Source organism: Danio rerio, chromosome 2 (assembly GCF_049306965.1).
Source record: "Danio rerio strain Tuebingen ecotype United States chromosome 2, GRCz12tu, whole genome shotgun sequence".
Classification (NCBI taxonomy): domain Eukaryota; kingdom Metazoa; phylum Chordata; class Actinopteri; order Cypriniformes; family Danionidae; genus Danio; species Danio rerio.
Genome location: NC_133177.1, coordinates 20,337,249 through 20,356,690, shown reverse-complemented (window position 1 = coordinate 20,356,690; position 19,442 = coordinate 20,337,249). Strand labels below are relative to the sequence as shown.

Genomic DNA, 19,442 nt, shown 5'->3' with positions numbered 1-19,442 from the left:
GAATATATTACATTATATTATATCAAAAGAAAATGAATAATTTTATTCCAGCTATATAGGTTTTTTGGCCTCATTTATTTAATGCTATTGAAAAAAATTAAATAAAACCAAATCAATAACAAATTAATAATAATAATAATAAATAATAAAATTTTACTTGAGTTGAAATTGTAAAAATGTACTCTTTATAAAAATTTGCTTCCAACCAAATAACACTGCTTTAAACAACTTGATTATTTATCATGTCATTTGAAAATGTCTGGACAGATTGCATTATATTATATTGAAATGATCACACAAATCCTAATCTTTGATTAAATGTAAGATATGTAGGTTAAACCTAAACGAATATCTTAATCGCTTTAGATTGTTAGGCTAAATCCCACTAAATACCTGCATCTCATAAAGCCGTAACACAAATCTAAGCGGAGACTATCGATTCGCCAACGGCCGAATGGTGACGAATGTTTCCGAAAATTCGCGCAAGCAACCTGTGAGGCAGTCAGGGAGGGAGACGGCGTGATTGAGAGGACGGCAGGCGGGCAGACCAGCAGAGAGAGTCTCCGACCGCTCTGGAGCTGAAGCACAACTCCGCGACACACAAACTCTGGATTCACAATTTTACAACAATAGAAGCTTTTCCACTCCGCTGTAGTTATAGCGACCGGTCTCAATAACGGGATTATAACGGCCGCGTGGCACATTAGTAAAGGAAGGGGTCGTTACTCTGTGGAATCGAAGAATTTTTCCAGTCGATTTTAAAAGTGGATTTGTACGTGGCCAAGTGAACCCGGTGAAGCAAGAGGCTGCCGTGCACGGAAAGAAATGCAAACCGCGGCGGAACGGAGAGACGGTAAGTTTAGCGCGTTTCCCTCTTTCATTCAGTGTCGTTCGTGACACTTGTTTTGCATAAAGCTGTAATTATTGTTTGAATTAATGACCACACTTCATAGCCACGAGGTTTGGAGCGGTCGCGAAATACTAGTTATTTCTTATAGAAACTAACGGGTGAGTTGATGTCAGCTAAGCTAGTGCACTAGCTAAACGAACGATTAAAAACTTGCAGATCTTTAGTTTAGTAGGGTGTGCAAATAAGGCTAACGTTAGTGTAAATAAGTTCATGGAGAAGCGTTAGCACAGCAAGTTATAATCAAACCTGGTCGTATTTTGACTGTCATTTTAGTGCCTCGTGGTTTCAATTTTGGAAGAGGAGCAAGTGCAGTTTTGTCATGCAAAAATGAACTGGATAATGATATCTTACAAAGTTGAACTGTTGGTGATCTATAATGTACGGTAGACATTAGAATGCCTGCTCATATAACATCAACATACAGAACAAGTGTCGCGGGACATTCTTCTATCATTAAGCCCGCCGAGCGCGAGCTCACTTCTGCAAAGATGCTTGATCATATTTAAAAATTGCCACATATTAATGGTGTGCAATCACGTCAATGTTTTGTTTACTTATGCATTCGTCTGGAACTGGTGGTTATGGAAAAGGCGTAAATACATAATTCCTATCACGTACGTGGATAAGATTTAATGCATTTCCCCTCAAGATGCCACCGTCTGGATGAGCGTGCATGTTTAGAAACGCAAACGCCCACATATAAATATTATACAAACATATTTATGTTTTGTATGTGTGTGTGTGTGTGTGTGTGTGTGTGTGTGTGTGTGTGTTTGACGAGAACACAGCCGTGGGCTGCATTTAAAAACGACGTCTGCTGAGTTCAGTATATCTAATCGCATTATAATCAAACGCAGCCACATCGCATAGGCTAATGAGTTTGCAACTTACATGTTTCCAAACATTTAACGCCTAAACGCTTTAAATCAATTCTCACAGCCAAACCGCCATGTTAAAAAGTATTATTGACCTTTTTTGTGGATATTTAGGTGAGGCTTTACAGAAATGTGTCAGTGAGTGTGGTTTAAATGAGTAATTTTTGCTCACTCCGTTAAAACGCCAGTTCACTCAGAAACCAAAATTAAAACATTTAGTCAGAACGTTGTACGAGTTTATCGTGTAACACAGAAGATGCTCTGCATATTTGAAGTCTGAGTAATTATTTATCTTTTTCATTCTTAGAGGTTGTGAATGGTGACTGGGGTTGTCAGTATCTGACATTCTGCAGAGAAGCAGAAAGATAGGGATTCGTGCAGGTTTAACCACCATAAATGTTCTTTTATTTTGATGGTTGACATTGATGGTTCATCGAAGATCCTTTCCATTCCTTAAAAGGTTATTTTAAAGGTTCCTTAGAATAAAATGTTTATTAAACTAACTAAGATGCTTAACTGAAAGGTTCTTTTGGTTGCGTAATTGGTTAGCAACGCTGCAAGTACACAATTTAAGAACCTTCCAACAATTGTGTATGAATGAATATTGACAGACTTCAATTTTTGAGCGAGCTGTCCCTTTAACATCATCCATGCAGTGGAGTACCTGCAGAACAATGCCACTCTTGTTATGCTATAGGCATTATGCATTATTTGTTACACTGGTTTTGTTGCCCTTTCCCAGGTCCTTCCACACAGAGCGAATCTGCCTGTCAGGAGTTATTTTAAGAAGGGAGCCTATAATATACATGACCATACGTGAGCACTGTAGGTGAGGGCTTCAACTGTCCAGGGTTATTATTGATGAAAAAAACAAACAACCTACATATTTCAGGAGTGCATTTCAGAGTGCATGTGAAGCGTGTCAGCAGTTTTATATGATCTGGAAAGCCTCAAGAGCAAGTTTCGTGAAATTGCATCAGAAGTCTGGAATAATTTGGACTGGATCAACATCATTTTCTTGATTCTGTGCAGTCTTCTGGTCCTACTGTTCGTTCGCTCGGTGTAATTAGTTTAATACTCTGTCAGTTCTGGTTTTGTTCATAGAGACAGAATGGCTCCTGAGGCGAAAGGCTGGCTGGAGAACATTTGTGGTCTATTTTTTATTTATTTTTCTTGACAGGCATTAAGATGAACTGACATTATCTTCGCCAATATCACACGTGTGATTGGATCACAGTAACATTTATGTCATTGTATTTGTTGCTTTGCTGGGAACATTTCAGATACAGTCGATCATTGTGACCTGACGAAATTGTAATATAACAAAAGCAACATACCTGAATAGAATTTTCTGAAAACATTTACTTTGGGTTAGCGTTTATATATATTTTATATATATTTTATGTGTCATTCATATGCAAAAATACATAGCAGACCCTCTTAACTGAAACAAACTGTGTTAAGTTGATTCTTACACAAGTACTGAGACACTTTAATGTTAATTTCAACATATTTACTGTGTTGTTCATTTGAAAAAAAATCTATATTAAATAATGTGTAACATTTTTAACACATTATGTGATTTATAACAACACATTTATAACAGTTTCAATCATTTATTCGCAGTTTTGTTCTTGTCAGTATCAATATAATTTGGTATCCTCCCCTTCCACCCTCTTACCTACTTCATTCTGGCACAGGGAACTAATTGGCACGTTCCAAATGCCCGGCCCTCTGTTGCCACATGCTGAAAAGCCACTTGGTGCAACTTCCCCCTCGCTGACGCTGTCTTATAGTTTCCATATGCGCTGAATTTGGGTAATTTCAGGGCCTGGGCTCTAATGAGAGATTTTATTTCTGTAGCTCATCGGTTGTGGTGTCGGGGATCAACATTTATAGGACTCATATCTGGGAACTGAAAGCCTTTTGGACTTCTCAGTGGCACGTTGGGCTCTGGCATGGGAATACACAGTTTTTATTTAAACGATTCAGCCTAGTCAACACTTTTTTTAGGAGCCATGTGGCACAGTAAGTGTCGTTAAAGTCTTTAGCTTTTTAGAAGTTTCAGAAATGATCAAGATGTGTTGCATATTAGAATATTTTGCTGTAAAACTGTTAAATTTAAGCACCTTGATAAAAGACAAAACTATGAAAGACTGGATTAAATTTTTTTTAAATCTATTATTTGTTGCCAAAATATGTTAATTTCCTATACAGTAACTAAAGCTAGCCTATATGTGTATGGTAATTAATTAGGGTTGGGCAATTAATCTAAGGTGATTTAAATGCATATTTTCAGGTCAGTAAAAACCAGAGTAACACTTTACTTTAAGTCACAATTCATGATATTAACTACTAGCTAATTATCTGCCTATTACTTTTAAAACGAACTGTTTTTAAGTAGTTATAAAGTCTGCTTTTATACTACATCCCTAATACTACCCAAAACCTAAACCCAACTTTCACTTACTAACTATTAATAAGCAGCTAATTAGTAGTTTATTGAGCCAATAGTATTAGTTAAAGGTTTGTTAATAGCAAGTGTTACCAAAACCAGTTCTGTAATCAGTGGTAAATCCCAGCATGTTCTTTCAGATGGAGCAGCATTAACTAGAGTTGTTTTTGCGGATGTTCTGAGTGAACTATGATTTTGTGTGTCTGCTACATCTGAAAGCACACATTTTAAAACATGTTTTTACTCCAAACTCATTTCATAACTTGAGTCGGGTGTTTGAAACAAATTCTTCTGTGAATCGGTCCTTCACGGAATCAATTGAAGAAGTTAATCTTCTGTTTATTCAGCAACCGCTGTAGGGATTGCCTGGGATTTTTCGTGGCATATTTGGAGTTTCAGAGCAACTTCTGGCCTTTGGAGGAGATTTACTACTGATCACAGGCTTTCCTAAAAAGGTGGAGTGTGTCCTTGTAGCCTGTAGCACAATGACGTAAAAGATCAGGTCCAGTACATGTGGATGCGCACGCGCCAGAGGTTGTTGCTAGATACCAGAATTATTTGTAATATGGTTAGATTACTCATTACATTGTGCATTATATTCCCAGAAATTGGTTGCGGCTGGAAGGGCATCCTCTGCTTAAAAATGTGTTGGATAAGTTGGCAGTTCATTCCTCTGTGGCGACCCCGGATTAATAAAGGGACTAAGCTGAAAAGAAAATGAATGTATGAGTTGTGCATTATTAACATCTACACCAACCCCAACCCTCACAATAGACCTGGTCCAGTTTGCCACCATGCTATAGACTGCGCTTTTGCTAAGTTATGATTTCTATTACATTTGGAATTTATTCCGATTTATTACCCAGCCCTGATGGTAATGAGGGTCAGTTTATAGTGTGAAAAATAGAAGTGTAAAAAAAGGATTACAACGCAGGCTCATTGTGAACTCGTACCCCTTTGTACATTTCTGGAGAGTAGATATTATGTTGCCAGAGCGGCATTTTGTCTTTAAAATGAATGCTTGGGGGCGTTATGATGCCACCAACAGCTTCTGTTTCTTTTCGCTTTACCAGCTGACCGCTTACCTCCATGTGCATGGCTTTTCCGCTGTTACCAGTTTTCCCAGTCGCTCACCATGTATGTTGGCAGACTTAAGACAGTGAGAGGTATTGACTGTGGGTTAGAGTCTGGCAAAAAGGGTTCCAGAAAAAGCAGGTAAACAAAAACAAGGCAAAAAAACAAGTATATAACAGGCAGAGGTCGCGATAACCGAATATTTTCGTCATTGACAGATTTTTTTCAGCAGTGACAGAAAAATCTAAAGATGATCCGTCATTTTGACGGATTATTTTGAGGGTGATCTATAGTAATTTGTAGCTAACTGTAATTCACACTTCTGTCCAGCTGTAGGCGATTGACCTTGTTTTGTCTCCTCTTTGTCACCACTACGTACAGTTGCGGCCGGAGTCTCTTGCAGGCGAGAAACTAGGTGGAACTGTACCGAGTGTATTTTGCTATATCTGGGGTGCGTTGTAGTGCGTTGTGAGCACTACCGGACTCAGAGGGGTGCCCCCTCAGTCTCCCTTGATGCGTTTGATTACGCACAGGCAAGCACCTAGTTCAGGTCGACGCAGGAGGAAGATATGAGTTAAGGCAGATAGGAGATTTTGTTAATTTAAAATAATAAATGAATAATTTAGCCTATATGCTCGCTGTGCAAGTTAATTATTGAAATATGAATGAAAAAAAGCGATCAGAAAGACTGCAAATAAAATAACGATCAATAATAAGTTATGACGGAAGTTTTACAACCCTTTCCATCAAAATGACAGACAATGAGAAAGTCTAACACGACCTTTGATAACAGGGTGAGAATGTGGTAAGATGTGAAAATGTGGTAAAAATCAGGAGGTCATGAAATGCACCTCCTGAGACATATTTCACTATTTTCAGAAATGTATAAAGGGATATCCATAATGAGCCTGGATTTAAATATTAGCAATAAATAAGAAGGTAATTTTTTAAATTAATTGATACTTGTACTTTAAGCTATTGTGTGTTCTTGAGACTGCTCTGCCGCAACTGTGGATTAAATGTAATAATGTTGTGTTGTTTATTTTCTTAATCAGATGTATTGTTTTACTTTATAAGACCTTAGTGTAAATGAAGTATTCAGAGTAACAATAAAAAATTTGTTGACACTGGCTTTCTTTTTTATAAATAACCAAGCATCATGGTCTCAGTTAAAATATTTTACACTTGACTTTACATACAAAAACATTAGTAAAACTGCTGCTTTTAAAGTGATTAGTTTGTATCTTAAGTTAATTCAACATAAAAAAGTTCTAAGTGGCCAGTTTACTTAGAGGTTTTTAAAGTCAAGGTTAAGGCAACAGGTATACTCACGTTTTAAAAAGTAAAAATGAAAAAGTTGTAAAAAGTTGCTTTTTACAGTGTGAAAATAGAAAGTGTACGTACATTAATAGCATTTTTCATAATTATTTAGCCATCCCTTTAAGATTTTTGCATCAAGTTAAAATTTAGTATTGTCTTGCCTCATTGGAACAACATTTTCTTTATTTCAAGTCCATTTTAGCTTTTATGTTGTCTTTCCGTGGGGTTTGGTAGAAGGATGATGTATCAGCTTTTTGCAGATGTACAGTAGAAACTGAAAGCTCCACATATTTGGAAAGCCTTTGGAATGCTGAAACAACTTAATCGAGTAAATGTTAACAGACTTTTAATTTTTTGAGTGAATTATTCCCTTAAAGTGGCCGTTCTGTGTACACGTCCTGCCATAGAGGTCACATGCGTTAATCTACCCAGCTTGCTATCCCTGCATTTCCAAAGTTTTCATATTTGTCTTTCCTGTTTAGAGTCCTGTGAAGCAGTTAAGTGTTTGGAAGCTAATTCTGAAGTAATTTGGCTGCTGATTGAAAGCAGGTTCTCTATTAGTGGGCCTGCTGGTGGCATTATAAACCATTTACACCTCAGCTTTATGGGACATCTCCATTTAACAGAAAGTGGAAACAGACTTTGGCCCAGAGACGCCGCCCAGACCCTTTATATGAACAGTAGCTGAGGCTATTTTAAAGTGTTTAAGGATCTGCGTTATTTGCTTAAGTTACAGCTTTGATGGTTTGTGCTGAGAGGTAATTGGATCAGCCCTGCCCTGATTTATTTTCAACAGTATCTAAGCTAAGAAAGAGGCCTTACTGTGCAAGCTTCACTATTGAAAGTCTAACTATGTTATTGTTTCCAGCTTGTTCACTAGTGAAAGCTTATTCTTTTGACGCTTGTTAATACTGGTGCTTACATTTTTATATGTGTGTTTGATATTTGACCATACTTCAGCGTTTGACACAATAATGGCTTAAACTATGGCTGGATGCTATGATGATATAGAAATGTCAGCCGATAGAGGTTGTTTATGATTAGCAGGTTGATTACCAAGTTGCACGTCGAAGGCTGCAACTGATATTCTGCCACAGGTTTAAAAATGTATATAATTTTATATAGTTTCACTTCTTCATCTTGATCAGCCATATTTATAATGTGTCTCACTGTATTTCAGTATCGCATTATGCAAAGCAGCTGTTTATGCACTGAGGCTAGACCACTGGCTTGTGTCCATCCATCATGTTGCATAAAAAAAACACCACGTGGGTTTTCAAGCATGAAAACAATACAAGTGGAATAAAGCTTTACGTTTGTCTCATGGAGTAGAATGTTTTTTTAATTTAATTTAATTTCATTTCATTTTCGTTGGCTTATTCCCTTTATTAATCCCGGGTTGCCACAGCGGAATGAACCGCCAACTTATCCAGCAAGTTTTTACCCAGCGGATGCCCTTCCAGCTGCAACCCATCTCTGGGAAAGGAGAATGTATGCTGGTTAATTAAATGTTTTTATTTGAGCAAAAAAAGTTTATCCTAGATAAACACAGAGTAAATTGATATTTGGTGTATAAAAGAAAACAATCAAGACCCAAAGACCCAAAATAATAATTTTATTCCATTTGAAATCTTAGTCCCTTGCCCCTATCAAAACAACTAGGTTTTACAAATTTTCCAGCAAGTGGATTTTAATGATTTGTAAATAGGGATGCAACAATTTTTTGGCCTCCACAAATTATTGGCTAATAAAGGCATTTAGAAAAACGTCCATAAATAAAAGTCAAAACAAAAAGGCTATGCTGCGACACATAGCCTAGCTAATTTCACTGTCCTTCCAGCAGTAACCACAGTGCAGTCTTTCACACTAGGGGCCCTGTCATACACCCGGTGCAAGACGTGTTTGGCGTGATTTGTTGCTTTTCCAGACCGTCGCAACCCTAATTTTCATGTTTGACGCTACGTTGTTTAAATAACAAATTCATTTGCACCACTTTGTGGACCTATGTGCGTTCTGGTCTAAAATAGAGGTGTGTTAAGGTGAATCATTGGCATGTTGCTATTTTGAAGAACTAAAATTGACCACGCCGTTAACCTTCTAAAAGCAGATCTAAAGTCCAGTACAGAGCGTGTTATGCGCCTATGTGGGTTCAAACACTTACACAGTGCTTAATACAAACAGGATGTAAAGCAATACACAAATATCTTCACATTTGAAAAAATTAAAGGATTAAAATGTTGCCAATTTTTTTTTACATAAATATAAAAACCACTGCCTCCATGCCTTCTTCATCTGGGGTGGGGGGGGGTATAATGTTATTCGCTGTATTATTTATTATATGAATATTTATATTTGTTTTAATAAACACAAGTTTAGATTTGTCCACCTGTTGAGAGATGAGACTGATTGGTTTAATGCATGTTATGCTCAAAACACACCCATAACTCATTAAGTGAATGATCACAACCCTGTTAGACCATGCACCAGGGCGCAGAGTGTATTTTTCCATCCTTAAAATAGCAAAGGTGAATTTGCACACGAACAATGCTTTTGCGCCATGCGCTTTAGACTTTGTGCCTAGATTGTTAAAATAGAACCCTGGATGTGGAATTATGATTTGTTGCTATGCTGACCAAAGTGCAAGTGCAATGCAGTGGAAATTTGACCTGCACGCGCATGCTGTCAGACTTCAAAATAGCTCAATTTTTAACCCTGTGGATATTACACGTATTCACGTATACTCTAACCATGAGCTGCATAAGTCCTTTCAAGTGATTTGCTGACCGGACATTTCTAGGATGCTTGTTCTTGCTGCTTGCAATAGTTACTGTACTGTCATGACAGCACAGGTAAAACACCTCTCCACATGTTCACTGTCAATAAAATTCAGTTGTCAATAAAATAAAAATCTTATTGGGCTGTGATTTTTTTATAGGTATAATTTAAGTTATTGGTTTAAATGTAAAAAGTCTTACAAATTATATTAGGTTACTTAATAAAATAGTAAATTACTATTGCAAAGCATTTTCGGCACGGAGAATTGTCAGTTTTAGTTTTGGCCCAGAATTTTTTATTTCAGTGAATTTCTATTCAAAATTAATTACAGTTTATTTATTTATTAATACTTTTCACATAAACTTGCGTTACTGTATCTTTATAAATCACTCCTACCATCACATTTTTCTCATACTGCCCACTCTTAGCTTTCGCAGTACACTGTTGACGCCACAGACCATGTCCAGTTTGCGTTTTTTCGCGTGACTTAATAGATTAGCGAGTTAGTCACCGGGCCCCGTCACAATTGTGGTGGCTCCATTAGGCAGAAGGACGTGCCCAAGGTATGATTAGTGCCAGTGAGTCGTGTGAAGGTGACCTCCCTCTCTGTCTGTGGCCCAATCCAAACATGCAGAAACACAAACACTGTTCCCCAACTGTCTTTGTTGATTTTCTTCTCGCTACTCTTTACTGTCACTGCGATTTTCAATAATCCAATAAACTCAGGCAAGCGCTTGTCATATTGACATGCATGTGGTCCTGTGCACTGTCACTCAGGAAGATGAATGAAGAGGGAGTCGCGAGCTTCAGTACTGATAGGGAGGATTGCTTGATGTTTATGCAGCATTAATGGTCTGGTGTGTTTAACAATTAAACAGTTTGCTGTGGACTCCTTTGAATATTGAAAAGGAAGCAGCTCTGTTTGGGGAACTGCAATATGTTGTGTTGTGCTAGAGACGGGGTTGGTTTGCAGGGCTGTTTTTTTTTAAAGATTTGCTGTAAAAATATCTGTATATTAACAGTTTTCTATTTATTTATCAATAAGAATTGCATTACGAGGAATTAATCTCTGCTCTGTTAACTTGTAAAGCTGACAATTCAAATTCCAGCGTTAAGAAGGTTTCACCAATCTTAACCCTGGAGGAGGACTGTATTGAAAGAGTACAGTTTGATGGCTTGATAAACGGTTGGATTTTCATATTCATATTCACAGGAGGAACATGCAAACTTCACAAGGAAATGCCAACTGGCCCAGCCGGGACTTGAACCAGCAACAGTGCTAACCACTGAGCCACCGTGTCGGATAAAGAATTAAGTCTTTAGTATAAAGATATACTGTCAGCTTATTTTCAAGTTATTGTACCCTCATACTACACCAACCAAGACAGTATATCAATTCAAACTCACTGTTGCCAACTATTTTCAACGAACAGGCACTAAGCTCTGCCCGAAAAGTTGCTAAAAGTTGTTAATTAGTCTTTCAAAAAACCCTTTCCCACACTCTTAGTATCCACTTTTATTGTACAGGGTGGATGTTAGCTGGTTTGTTTGAATGTAAAACAAATCCAGTTGCATTAAACACAGTAGGTAAATGATTAAGAACAGAAAAGTGCAGTAAACAGTAAAACTATTTGCACTTCAAACAAGTATGTTTATGATCTGTTTTCGTAATGTAAAAATGACTGAAAGCAAATAACAAAAGCCACCCATTTAAACAATATAAATAGCTGTGCCATTTGTGTGATTTCCTCTAATTTTGACAAAGCGTTGATTTTGTTTTAACTCACATTAACATACTGTTCTTCAATAAATAATAGTTTAAAACTTTGTGCTTTTATGTTTATTTTAATATAATAATAATATTAATAATTATTATTATTGTTGTTGTTGTTGTTGTTGTTGTGAACCATTGAGCCATAAATAAACATTATTATGTAATTAATAATATAATAAAAGTATAAAAATAAATATTAAATAAAAGATCTTAGATTGAGAAAAGATCTATTCCCACATTATTGCATCTTTAGTCGTTTAAAACAGTGTGACACGTTTTTCCAAGAAAGTGAAAATAAAAGAGGATGCTATGATGACTATATTGGATCTAACAGTAATGTTGTGATGCATAAGTGAGTGCAAGTGTGTTTATTAGTCACATTGAATCAATGAAATCAGTAAAATATCTGTTCCTTGCTGCTTCAACATGAGAGCACCCTCTGGCCTTTGGATGAGGTTTATTAGTGATCACAGAGCAGTGCTTGTCTGACAAGATGTGCATGAGAATTACAGCTTTTGCTAGATTGCAATCTCGATTTAGAGTGCAGTCTTAGTTTTTACCCTGCGTTGATTGCTTTGTCTATTACAGATCATTTGATATGTATTGAGTATCTGTTTTGAACTAAAATGACTCATTTGGTTTTTAAAATGTACATCAGAGTAGGGCTGGGCGATATGGGCAAAATATTGTTTCCCGGTATTTTTAAGAGGAATGACGAAATACAATATCTATCCGGTATTTTCCCATAAATGGTTACGTGAGAGTTAAAGCCTTTATTAAAACTTTATTAAAAAATTTTTTTGGAGCAAAATGTAATTCAAACACAGGGGTTTTCCTCTTTGTTTACAATAAACAGCTGCACAAAATCTTTGAAAAATAAAGTACAGTACAGGTTTTTCTCCTGCTTAAAGCTGTTGCACAACATTTCAAATTATAAACAAAATCTTTGATAAATGAATACAGCACAGGGTTTTTTCCTGCTTAACACTATAGACAGAACTACTGAACTGTTGTGCAAATAACAAAGTAAACAGAACCATTGAAAACAGCTACATTCTTAGAGCCAAAAAAAAGGACACACTTAAATAGTAACACAACAAAAACTATTGTAGGATAGATAAGAACCACATTGAATGTAAATATGAAACACACAGTATTTTATGTCACAATTACAGTGCTTTTATAAGTAATCCTTTATAGCACAGTTGCATGATTTAAAAACATCAATTAAATCAGCTGTATATGTTTTTAGTTACACATATACATGTATGTATAGTGCACAATTAATAAACAGTGCACATATCGAAGATATCTAAAGAGAAGTCTTTCACTCATTGTAGAAAAATCCTACACTTTTTCTTTTGTTTTGTTTTGACTAAACTTGTTTTACAAAATATTAAATAAGGAAATGAAAACTATAGATATGAGAAGTACCGAAACTGGTTCAGAGTACTGTGATGAAATGCTGGTTAAGCATATAAATGTAAACAGTCATTATAACTGTCCAGAAAGCAGAGCTAAATGTTATAATGTAAATGTAAAGAAAAGACCGTCGTGTGATAAATACTGAACTTATAATCAGTGAATATAAGATTTTGATACAACACCGGCACTGCTTGTTCTTCCATGTGGCATCAGTGTCAAAGGTTTTTGAATGATTTGTTGATTTTGAAGTCTTTTGTATGACTGATGCAGTGAATCATTTGTTTCGCATGCGCACATTCGTGCAAGGCAAGGCAAGTTTATTTATATAGCACATTTCATACACAGTGGCAATTCCAAGTGCTTTACATAAGCAAGAATAAGTGGAAGTGCAAGTGCAGCTCGCGTGCTACCTTGGAGTGGTCTGTTTCACGCAGAATGCGCATGTGTGGCCTCAAACCACATCGATATGAACATTATTGGATAATACCGCATCGCGGTGGGGAGTCATATCAATATATCCCCAGAACCCGATATACCACCCAGCCTTACATCAGAGCTGTTTTACCCAACTATGTGCACAAATACTGGTAGAAAACAATTGAGTACCTGTATGTTTTGCTGTTGTTGTTCAGGTCTGCTGTCTCCTTATGGTGTTTGCCTGATTTAATCAGTTGGTATTAACAATGTAAGGAGAATAATTGTCCGTAATTACTGTCCTGCTTCAATTCAAAAGGTCAGCACTGACCAGCTGCTCTGAAACAATTCAGTGTTTGTTTGAATATAGCAAACATTGTGTTTTTTGTTTTGTTTTTTTTGCTCAGCAAAAATCCCTTCGCTAGCACTTTCTCCTCTCCGTGGATAGTCAGACCATGGAAAATTCTTCATTCATCTTGACTGCATGCAGAAAACAAGTCACAGTTTTCTGTCAGCTATTATAGACAAAAAAATCTTCCACAAAGCATACTGTGTTGAGGTGCTACTGTAGGTGCTGTCTTAAGCTGTTTTTAAAAGCTATGGACAGAGTTTGTAGTGCTTGATGGAAATGGTTTGGGTTTATTTATTTATTTTGTTTGTGAGTCCCACTGAGTGCAGTCTTCAGACTGTATCATGAGGACAAGAGCAAGCAGCATGCAGGAGGACGGGAAGATACAGTTCTGGCGCTTCATCTTCCCACTGTTGTGCCAGATGGAGAAGACCGGGGGAGTCCTGGCACAGAGGGGGTGCTGGTGTCTGCCCAACCGTCACAGAAGGACTCCCCCCCTTGTTCCAACTGTGTCTGTCCTCTAGACAAAGACAAGAGACCATTTAAATAGAAATGCCAACCGTGGCAAAATGATTGGTGTTTTTTTTTATTTACACAAAGTTTGGATTAAAACATTGAGCTGTAAAAAGTTGCTTTTATACAGGTTTAAATTCTACTTTTCTTTCCTATTTTTAAGATTTTTAAAAACAAAGCACCTGATATTAGAGAATAAGGAAACTAAAAAAACAACAACGTGATTTACTTGAGGTTATGACAAGATGTAAATTGCTGATGTATATTTAATAGTAATATATCGATACCTCCGATAACAGATCTTTATGCTCTAAGATCCATTCTCAAATAAAAACATCAATACTTTTGATACTTTAAAGTTAAAGGTAATTAATATTAGTAACTGCAACACAGTGGAAAGTAATTGAGATATTGTTTGAAAAATATGCAGTTGATGGGAACTTCTCTTCCTTCTGCCTGAGGAAGACCGTAATGTGGATTTTTTTTAATACTATTATTATCATCCTTTTACACTTTTTTTGTATCCACCCAATATAACCAAACATCCACGATTGATTAAGTAGTGGAAAATCCTCTCTTGTTTACCCTTTTCAATCTGTGTGTGCGAGACGTGTCGTCACTATAACAGACTGTGTGTGCTGTGCAGAGACCCACAGAGATGCGCCTTTTTGGGATGTTTAAATCTCCTAAAATGTCCGGACTTCAACTTTTGCATTCGCTTTTTAAAGCTGATATGCGTATTTGCATTATCTTTTACACTCAAGCCAACTTTGGCTTGGCTTCGCAGCTGACTGTGCACAGTCGTGAGAGTAAGAGAAACATTAATTAATTCTCTATAATCTAACTGACTCAAAAATAAAAAAAAACTTTACTGTATACTCGAAGAGGACGAAGTGTCTGGTCTTAACTGCCTGCAAAATATGTATACACCATTAATAATTCTACATGTTTTAATCTTGTAATTATGATAACGTACTCCTAAATAGCATAAAAGCAAAAGAAATAGTGGATTTCTTTTTTTATTTTAACAGTCTTTTTTTATACTTTAACACATTGACAAGAAACTGTGTATAACAGTGTCAAAGTATATAAAAATATTGTTAATAATTAAATTTTGTTCTGTTTGTCGCATATAGTATTTATTATTTATTTTTATTTTTTATTTTTTTCCCTTTCCTCCCCAGGCATACAACAGCAATGCAGCCTACATAGCACATATGTACACCCTTCTTATATATGTATACACATATACATACACACGTACACATTCAAATAACATAGGTAAAAAAAATAAATTATAATAATTAAATTATATATATGACAAAATAACAAAAACAATCATAAAAAATGAAAACATAAATAAAGAAGTAAATAAAAACATGTTTACAAACACACAATTTACACAATATTCATATATGGTTACCAAAGATAGTCAAAGTCATTCTGCTTGCCTTTAATGATATAAGTTAGTCTCGTTTGACGCATATAGTCAACTATTATTTGTGTGATGTGGGTAAATGATGCGTTTCAATCCGACTACCACTACGAGTATATTTCAAACCTGTGGGATGCACAGTAAGGGAATAGTTTTGAATGAATAAATCAGTAGTTATGTTTTCGTTTTAGGATATTGTGTAAAAAACTAAATGACGCGATGGAAATACATTTTGGAAATGCATACTTGTGTGCTCAAATTCCCTCATAATTCCTTCATGTTGTAAGATGAAATCCACTTAACAGCAATGTTGATACTTTAAAGTTAAAAAAGGCTAGCTACTTTAGCGATAACTCGATCAAAAAAGTGCAACTTACTTTGGTGGAAACATGTTTCAAGCCAGTACGTGATTATAATGCTTCATCTTTCACTATGTAATTACTGTAATGGACTCCCTGACAGCCAAGTTTGAGCCTTTATGTATTCCACTGATTGAGTATTTTTGAGCTGCTGTCAGAATCATTTCATAAAACCACAAGTGATGTTGTGGTCAAACTGTACGTCTGGAAACCTGATGCCGGATATCTTTCACTCATACTGAAGGACGGCTGCTCTGCCATGATTGGATTTAATCCAGATGTTAACAGGAAGCAAATGACTCTCATAAAATTAACCAAGGTAAAGCAATAAGAAGCTCATAAAGAAGCTTTAGTAAATTATTCCCACAGTGTCTCAGAATAGCTTATAAAATCTGAAACCTTAATAGTTTTGTAAAACATTTTTATAGATTTGCTTAAAAAATGCACATTCATTTGTGTAATTTTTTCACAGGCCTATTTGAAATAAACATTTTTGGTATTTTTTGAATTTTAGATGAAAGATGACATATTTAAGATGCAAGTAAATATCATTTAAGAGAGCAAATGACAGAAATTCAATGTTGAGCAAACACTGTAAAATCCTGGGTTACACACAATCAGTTTGTGTTGGGACAACATGAAGGAATTAAGTTAACTTATTTATTTTTACAAATTTAAGCGGATCAAACTTAAAACAATGAAGTTGTGCCTAAAAAACTCTAGAATTCTGTTGTTTCAGCTTATTTTAGACAAGTAGTTTGAACAAACAGCACACATTGTTTTTTTGTGTGCATGCCATCAATAATTTCCCTTAGAATATTACACTTTATTACAAAATAAAATAGCAAATAGCATATAAATGTATTTGAATTGTCCACACTTGTAAAATGCTGGTAAAGATTGGAAATGCATGTGGAAATTACTTAAAAACTGCTCATATTTGACTACGGAAAAAGTGTAATAATAAAAAGCACACTTTTTTTAAAGGAACATAGATGGTGTTTGGAACACAAGCCATGAATTTGAACTTTCTTCACTTTTTCTGTCTTGTGCTGGTGATTTGGGTCTCAAACAGCTTCTCAGTGCCCAACCACACAACCCTGCCATCAATATTGATGCTCCCCAGCAACATAGTCTACTTCAGATAGCCCTTGTCTGAATTAAAAAAAGATAAAATGGACCCAAAGATCTCATCTATGGCTCTCTCATGTCTACATGGAACTATTGGAGGTCTACAGATGTATTGCAGGGATATATTTGGATATTGATAGGCAGTGGAATGAGCCTGACCAGGTGCAGGTTTATTCTCAGAGAACATTAAAAAAGGTAAAGAGATTCTCATCAGCCCAATAGAAGACACAAGAGAGAGGCTATTACGAGTGCATTGCCATCGCTTACCAGGATGCCACACATAAATGCAGACACTGTGATGGAAATCATCACCTCAGCATGTGAAGTATTAGTCACAGTTGACCACCTACTGTGCTCAAGAGTTAAGCCATGGTCCAGATCAGACTAAAGCTTGAGAAGTTGAATTCGATAGACCTGATACTTGCTTAAAAATCTGTTTTAAGTTTATATATTCATTGATTATTAGGTTAAAAAGATAATTGAAGGAGGTTTCAGAAGGTATTCACATTTTTACTCATTAGAGTTTAACAGGAACCTGGCAGCAAATTGTTATTAGAGGCAAGAAACGATTGTTATAACGATTGTTCCGATGGTGCTTGAGTTTCTTTTTTTTTTGTTGTACACAAAGATGTTTTTGATCATCCTGGTAACAAGATAGTTGACCTTAAACATTGACTTCCATCGTAGGAAAAACACTTCTGCAAAATGTTATCTGTCGAGTTCAATAGAAGAAACTAATACAGGTTTGGAAAGTCGATAGTGAATAAATGACATTTAGAGAATTTTGCATAAACTATGCTATATTCTCACCCCTACGTCACATTTTTTTTTTTTTGATACAAGTTTATAGTAAAATCTGTTAAGCTTACAAAACCCTATAAAAAATAAAAAAGGAAGAAAAAAAGCAATCAAATTATGTTATTTATAACGCTGTTGAGTAATGTGAGAGTTCAGAATTCAGGACAAATACTCTTGTTTTTCTGTGATACAGATTTTGATAGAAATCCATATATCTATTAGTTTGAATTCAATAATTTAGATTGGTCATGCATTAAATATAATCAACAAATTAAAAGTAATTAGTAAGTAAATAAGAAAAAAAGTAAGTCATAGTAAAAGCATAGGTAAATACAATACGACGAAGATAAAAGTGAAACAAATGATGATTCATGGTTTTCTGGGGAGTCTAAAAGCATTCACACACAGATCTGTGTAAAAAATCGTGTTAACTCAGTTTAAAATTGTAAGTTAGGTGGACATATTTTTGAGCTCAGGGTTGAATTACTCTTAAAAACTATTTAACTGCATGTTTGTTCAATGAAAAAAAAAATCAGTTGACGATACTTTAAATTTAGATTTCTTCATTTGAGCATTTACCACTGTAAAAAATAAAAAAGTTGAGTTAACTTGAAATTTGAAAGCAACCGGGTGCAAGGAAATCTTGAGTTTATTAAGCTCCATAAGTTCCATAAAGTATACTTGACTTAAAAAAAGCCTCTTCATTTAACTTAAAAAATAATCTGGCACAACTTCAACCACTGAAGCTTAATAAACTCAACATTTCTTTGCAGCCGGTTGCTTTAAATTTTCAAGTTAACTCAACTTTTTTATTTTTTTACATATCAGTAAAATAAATCTTTATTAAAGTTACTGTACACTTTAAACTCTTACTGTAACAGGCCTTAAAAACACAGACAGATGATAACTTTATTGTGGCTAAACTCTGCAGTTACTCCACAAAATGTGTTCTGAATCTGATGAGTGGCTCCTTAATTATAATCCCAACATACAGTATTCACTCAATATTGCACATCCCGGGATGTGACTATTGCGCACATGCACGTTGCGATATTGATGCCAAGTATTGTACAGCCCCACTTTTGTTTGTCATGTTGTTGGAGTAAAAAATAAAGTAAAAGAATATGTATGAATCCCACCGGCCCTACTGCACCCAACCTGGTCTAAGCTGAGATCAAACCGGCAATTCTTTGTGTGGGATTCGGTTGCTCTAACAAGACCATGGTCTCTAGAGTCTGTGCTAGAGCACCTTATGGTGTCAGAGGTGTGAGGTTTACCTGCATATCACTTTGCTAGCTGACCTCTGTTACACTTACCCCCCTAAATCTCACTCCTATCCTAAGTGTAACCCATCACTCCTACTGCATCAAACTCTGAGCTGGGATCGAACTGGCGATTCTTTGTATGGAAGTTGGTTGCTCTGACAAGGAGACTAAAGACCACGGCCTCTAACGTCTGTTGCTAGAGCCTCTGTTACACTCACCCCCCTAAACCTCACTCCCATCCCGGACGAGCCCCCAAGTGGTTTACCTTCATAGCACTTTGCTTGCTAGCCTCTGCTACAAATATTTTGAAGTATTACTTTAAAATGAAGCTTAAATGTTTTTTTTTTTTTTTTTTACCTAAAATGCTATTCATTTTTTCAGGCATCAGTGTCAGTTGATAATTCAGAATCATTTAAATAAACCGATTTGTTGCTCAAGAATCCATTTTAAAACTTTCATTGATGACTCTTATTGCATTTATTTGAAATTGGGATCATGTGTGACATCATTAATACCTGTGCTATCGCTTTGTTGAATAAAAGTGTTCATTTAAAAAAAAGTACTGACCTC

At 35.8% G+C, this 19,442-nt stretch overlaps 1 protein-coding gene across 18 annotated transcripts in view; it reads left to right on the top strand.

Moving 5' to 3' along the window:
- Window positions 1-516: 516 nt before the first annotated feature.
- The window catches only part of ptprfb (protein tyrosine phosphatase receptor type Fb), a 368,812-nt gene continuing 349,886 nt past the window's right edge, over window positions 517-19,442 (top strand). For all 18 annotated transcript variants that reach the window (XR_012389651.1, XR_012389655.1, XR_012389658.1 and 15 more), the window contains exon 1: window positions 517-853. The gene's annotated coding sequence lies outside the window, so the exon portion shown is untranslated. The remainder of the gene's footprint in view (window positions 854-19,442) is intronic.